Here is a 7202-nt window from a genome sequence, read left to right as displayed (position 1 = left end):
CCCCCCCCCCAAGAGCAAGGAAAGGACTTTCAAACACATTGTTAGGCATGCAACCTGGGTATCCTTTCTGTTTATATGTATACAAGTTCTAATATGTCCATAATCTTCACCTATGGTTTCTGCCTTTAATGGCATATTAGACACGATTATAAATTTAGTCACCAATATATTTTCCTTCAGTTGTTTCCTTATGTTTTCTTTCTTAATTAATCTGATATTTATTTGTATATCATATGAATAACACGAAAATACAGATAATGTAAAATAAAATGCTACCTTTATTTTGCTTCAATCGGTTTTGGGAATTTTCAAGCTGATTTAGCTCCTCTAAGTTTCTATTTTAGTAAAAAGTACCATATTGTCTTAGTGATTGTAACTTTATAATATTTTTTAATACTCAGAATTAGAAGTTCCTTCTTCATTAATCTTTATTTTCTGTTTGTTTATTTGTTTTTGTTAATCCTCACCCGAGGATATTTTTCACTGATTTTTAGGGAGAGTGGTAGAGAGAGGGGAAGACAGAGAAATACTGATGTGGGAGAAATACATCATTGGTTGCCTCCTGCATGAGCCCCGACCAGAGTCCGGGCCGGGGAGGAGCCTGCAACCAAGGTGCTTGTCCTTGACCAGAATGGAACCCGGGACCCTTTGGTTGGCAGGCCGACACTTTATCCACTGAGCCAAACCGGCTAGGGCCATTAATCATTATTTTCAAAATTTTATTTTTCCCAGGATGTCCATTATTCCTGATGAATTTTAATAGCTATTTTGCCAATCTCTCCATGAAAATCTCTTTTGGTTTTAAATTGACTTTCATTAACTTTATAATTAATTTGGGGATGCTACATTTTTCCGATATTTATTATTCTCATCCAGGAATACAACACAAATCTCCATTACAGCTAATATTTTGTGTTTCTCAATAAAATGTTTTATTTTAATTATTCTTGTACATTTCTTACATATTTTATTCATACATATGTGATATTTCATTGCTATGATAAATGGGATTTCTTCTTCGTTTTCAATTTGTAGCTGTAATAGGAACGTCAATTGGTTTAAACACATTTATTTTTTTGTATGGCTACTTAACTGAAGTATCTTATTCTAATAATTCTTTAGTTGACTTTCTTGGAATTTTTTAGTAAAAAATACATTTTTTAAGAAAAAAAGATGCCACCTCTTTTCAAATAATTGTAACTTTTGAGAGGCAGCATACCGAGTATTATACTATTAAAGATTAAAGACACAAGTTAAGACACTTGAGTTTTAATTAAGCTCTACCACTTATTAGCCTTCTCTGGGACTCAGCTTTCTAATTTGTAAAATGAGAATGACAGTCCATATTCCAGGATTGTTGTGAAGATTAAGTGAGTTAATATTTGACAAGTAGTTAGAACTGTTTCTAGCATATACAATAAAGAATTTTAAAAATGTAAGTCTTTTAAAAAATGTACAGCATTGGCTAAGATTTATAGAATGATGTTAACTATAAGTGATGGAGTTGGGCATATAGTAAGCCTCTAACATTTTTCTATTTTCTTGAATTGATTTTTCACAATTTCATAACATTTCCTCTATTCCTAAATTACTATGTTGTGTGTGTATTTTCTTAAAAGAAATACAATTGCACCCTAGCCAGTTTGGCTCAATGGATAGAGCATTGGCCTGCGGACTGAAGGGTCCTGGGTTCGATTCTGGGTTGCAGGCTTGATCCCCAGTGGAGGGCGTGCAGGAGGCAGCAGATGAGTGATTCTCTCTCATCGTTGATGTTTCTATCTCTCTTTCCTCTCTGAAATCAATAAAATATATTTTTAAAACAGAAAGAAATACAATTGCATTTTATTAAATATTATTTGGAATCTATTAGGAAGTAAAAAATAGGGGCTTTATTCTTTCGTCTTGACTATACAACTATTTTAATAAATTTCCCAATATTGAACCATTTTTACAATCCTAGAATACACATCATTTTTTGTATTATTCTATTTTGTTCATTTCTATATTCCTGTATTTAGTATTTCAATTAATTTTTGTGATTTTCTTTTTTGTGCTCCTTTTATTCGTTTTTTTTTCTTGTTTTCTAGTATTATGCTTTTCATTAAAGAAATCATAAAAATGTTCCATCTCTTTGTAGAGTTTATAGAGTGTGGAATAACATGTTCCTTAAAGATGTATTTTTTCAATCGCTAATTATAAAATCCTGATGAAAACAAGATAGTTTGCTCATCTAAACAGAGTATTTTGGCTCCTGCCAAGTCTTCCTGTCCAAACTGATCAAAGATGGACAAAATTAGGCTCAAATCCTAACTTCACACCCACCAGCTAAATGTGTGCACTTGCCAAGGTGCATTTATATCACAGGGACTCACCACACCTTCCTTACATCCTAACAAAGTTATTATGAGGATTACATGAGATTGTTTATAAATTACTATACACTCCACCTGCAATAGATTCAATAAACTGTTTTACAGCTTCGTTCTTATTTTCCTTAAATACAAAATTAATGTTTACCATTTATTTGCTATTTTTTCCTTAGTATGGATAGTTTAGTTATGTAGAAATATAACTGTTGCTGGTAAAATTATTTGTGTGAAATTGCTTCATGATAAAAGATAGATTTCAATTAAGACATTCTCTAGTGACATGAATGTAAAAGCTGACATGACAGTGAAAATGCTCTGAGAACACATGAAAATGAACCCACTGTCATTGTCTAAATGAAATCACAGTGGGTTAACAGGAAAGCTGTACTGTTTTGAGAAAACCAGGCAATGAGCCTAAACCAAATGTAATGTCTTCCACTCTTTCCTGTTCCCTAGAGCTTTGTTCTCATGGAAATCCGAGAGTGGGAGGAGAAGGTTAGTGCCTTTACTCAGGCTGAGGCTTACTCCTCGTTCTCTGATCTCATCTAAACTGCAAAGGGGAGCAAGTCTTTCACTCCAGGTGGGAGAACGCAGCACTGAGGGGTTGGGTGGCCTCAAATACAAATCCTACTGACACAATACAATTTTTGTGAATTATTAAGACTGCAACATGAATATAGCCTCAGTTTTAAAGGGCACACAATTTTTATAGGTGAATATAAATATATATATACACAGATATATATATATATATACACATATATATACTCTATGTACAGTATGAAGTATATATACAGGGTGGGACAAAAAGTAGGGTTACAGTTGTGAGTATTGCAGAACACAGAGCTTATTCTTGTATCATTGTATTATTTTCCATATAAATAACTCAATGGATGTCATTTATATATATCATTGTCACATATATGCCATTTTTATACAGGGGTGGGCAAAAGTAGGTTAATAATAACAAATAATATAATAATTTACAAATAAATAATAATACAAGAATAAACTGCTTTGTGTATTCACAACTGTAAACCTACTTTTGCCTACCCTGTATATAAAATATATATGATATATAGAAGGATATCCTATATAATAAAAGGCTAATATGCAAATTGACTGAACAGCTGAACGACTGGTTGCTATGATGTGCACTGACCACCAGGGGGCAGACGCTCAATGCAGGAGCTGCCCCCTGGTGGTCAGTGCGCTCCTACAGGGGGAGCGCCGCTCAGCCAGAAGCTGGGCTCACGGCTGGCAAGCCCAGCAGCGGTGGTGGAAGCCTCTCCCGCCTCTGCGGCAGTGCTAAGGATGTCTGACTGACAGCTTAGGCCCGGTCCCCACGGACAGCTGTCAGTCAGACATCCCCCAAGGGCTCCCTGACTATGAGAGGGTGCAGGCCAGGCTGAAGGACAACCCCCGCCCTGAGGGTACAAATTTTGTGCATCGGGCCTCTAGTATAGATATATATGTCATTAGCACATAGAAACCTGTTTCTCAAAAAAGTGAGATTTATGTCCACTTTCTGATTATAAATCTTTTATTGTGTAGTTACTCAACTTTTCTGGGCAGGACTAGACTTCCCCATATGTAAAATAATAGTACCTATTACATAGAGTTGTTGGGAGACTTAAATGACATACTTTGTCATACAGAACAATGTCTGACACATACTGTACTTAATATGTTTTAGATTTGTTAATACTCTTAAATAACAACAGTAAATAGGATGCTCCTGCCAATGATATATACATATGTGTGTATATATATGTATTTATGATACAATTAGTAAAGAAATCACTTTTAAACATTAAGTAGCTTTGAATAAGGCATCTTAGAAAAACATTTAAACGTTCCATTACTATTAGATTTCTCAGGAGTACTCTGATTGATTGGTTTAGGCACATGAGTGGCTATGCACGTATGTGTGTGTAAAACAAAAACCTGTATGTACTTCTTCAGAAGAATTTTAATTTTTCTTTTTTAAAGAATATAGGTCCCTATACAAGAGTCTAGATCCAGTGCCAACAAAGAAGCTTCCCCTTTGTACCCTTTCAAAGTCACGGCTCCCAAACCCTTTGGATCAGCAGACAGTCACCGCCCAAGGCCAGAAGTACTGGCTGAAAAGGTAGTGGGAAGGAAGGAGATAAGAAAGGTTTATACCACTTCCCTCTAGCTTGCCAATGTTAATTATTTCTCAAATCTAACAGTTGCAGGCTTCTCTGCTTTACAATTTAGCCTCAGATGCAGCTGTGTGCTATTCCCAAGACACGGAAAGAGCTCAATTTTGGCTGTTCAAATATGTGCCTAGATCTTCAGGAGAAGCCATTGCTCAACACCGGCAGCTCGGAGTCCTTAAAGCAGAGCTCAAGCCCCTTTCAAGAGCCGGTTAGTTTTGACATGTTATCAACTTTCCCGGAGAGTCATTTATGGACTAGGTTAAATATTAAAAACAAAATAAGATGTGGTCCTGGTGAGTTATCTTTTGACTTTTCTATACAGAAAAAAAAAAAATTCAAAGCAGCATCTCAAATATTAGCAGCAAGTGCTTGCATTGATATTGAGTCAAATAATTTGCCATTGTAGGCCCACTTGACAAGGCCAGAGTTAGCTTGCTGGCTTTTCTCAAATGTAAATATTTGCTTTGGCTAAATAATGTTAATAGGAAAAGTTACATATTTAATGTGGCATAAAGAAAAAGTACTTTCCATTGACCCGGAAAATTTACCTTGCAACTCAGCCTGGAGGAGAAAGAAGCTGGGAGAAAAGGACCTGAAATGAGAACTCCAGCTGCCACAACTACCTCCCTTGCACCAAGTTCATGGTTAATTGAATTTCCATCAATAATTCCATACATTGCTTGCAGGTTCATAGAGCACAAGTTATTGACTTAGATTCTGAGGTCAAATACTTACTGCTAGCAACCCTTGTGCCTCTGAGGGAGGCTTGGCCCCCTGCCAGATTGTACTGCTTCTCCCATGGGGGCAGGCCTGAAACTGCTGTAAAGCTGCATGGGGGATGATGTGCCACCATGAGCCCCTGGTTGCTCAGCAACAACCCCTTATGACTGGTCCTCGGGGACTGCTAGGCAACAGCACTGAGTCTGACCCAGCTGCTCCCAGAGCACTGCCTCTCAAGAGGGCCAGGCTAACAGGAGGCCAAGGGCCCTACGTGACTAGTTACATAACTTACACACATTTCTCGGAATGCTCTCCAACTGTCACTAAATAAAAACCAGAGCAGAGCTAGCTCCTACCCTGAGGGACACCCCTGAATGTATCCTTATTTTAAACTCTATCCTTGGATCTTTAGAGAAGCTGACAAGTGAGAAAAGTGAAAGGACTAAGAAGTACAAATTGGTAGTTACAAAGTAGTCATGATGATGTAACATACAGTATAGGGGATATAGTCAATAATATTGGAATAACTATGTATGGTGGCAGGTGGGTACTGGAAATTACAGGGGGAACACTCTGTAAAGTATATGATTGTCCAACTACTATGCTGTACACCTGAAACTAATACAAAATAGTATTAAGTGTAAACTGTAAATGAGAAATAAAATTTGAAAAACAAAGCTGAAGAAATTAAATGCTAGATATAAGAGGAGAAATTAATGAAACAGGAAATAATGCAATAAAGATCAGCAAAAAATGTATACAGCTGTTGTATTTATTTACACATAAAGAGTCAAAATACTTCTTTTTTCAAAATACTTATTGACTCATAAAGTACACCACTGATTATATAACTCCCTACTCAGAATCATCCAAGGATGCAACTTAGCTACAAATTTAACATTAAAGTCTTCATCCCAGCGTTTAAGATTCTTCACTACAGCCCCAATCTACCTTTCTACCCTTGTCTTCTCCCACTCCCTACAATTCTACACAACTCTGCCTCCTCCTGTCCTGTATTTGTACCTTTGTTCGTACTGTTCTTCCAATCAGGAATGTTTCGCCCACTCATTGAAATTCCATCAGTCCTCCAAAGACCATCCTAATGACTGCATCCTCTATAAAATCTTTCTGATCAATTTCAAAGTTTATCTTTCTTTCCTTTGAAATCCCACAGCACTTTTTACTTCTTTTGTGGCAACCATTACAGTCAGCCTAGCAGAAATGTTATTATGTGTATTATCTTCCTTCATCTCCCCCAAATGGATAGAATTCTAAGCTTCCTACAGAAAGGATGGAGTGTCAATCATTCTTGCACGCACCATATCACTAACATGAGTACCCAAATCCAGGAGGGTGCTTTTTTTCTTTTTCAGGAGGGTGTTTTTAAACAAGTATTTGCTTATTTGAATTAGGTAACCATTCATCTCAGACAGGTATGTATTGAGTTCCAAAATTCATTAGAAACTTAAATAAAGGACATCTATAAATATGCACAGAAATGAACCTAAAAATAAATGAGCACACATAGCACTAAAATATAGAATTATAGATTCTATTTAGAATAATGCAAGTACTTTGTTCAATGTACTGATTTAACAATGAAGAACTGAAATCAAACTCAGAAATACTGGTGTAACTATGTTGACAAAAAATTGGAATCTCAAGAGATTAGGAAACTTCTTCAGATTCACATGACTACTTAAAAGTTGAATTGGCCTCATGTCAAAGTTTTTAAATTTCTACTTTAGTTATCTGTTCCACTATTACCACTCAAATCATCTGTTGATTTTATTTTTAATGTTAGCTCCAAAAATGTTTATGTAAAAAAGAAAGATTAACTTTAATTTATTATTTATCTTCAAAATATTATTTGAATAGCCAGAATTTTTAAAAAATTCATTAATAGTGATTAAACAGAATTATATTGAAC

Source organism: Myotis brandtii, unplaced genomic scaffold, assembly GCF_000412655.1.
Source record: "Myotis brandtii unplaced genomic scaffold, ASM41265v1 scaffold123, whole genome shotgun sequence".
NCBI classification, from domain to species: domain Eukaryota; kingdom Metazoa; phylum Chordata; class Mammalia; order Chiroptera; family Vespertilionidae; genus Myotis; species Myotis brandtii.
The sequence above is the reverse complement of the archived record's forward strand: the minus strand, read 5'-3'. Positions refer to the sequence as shown.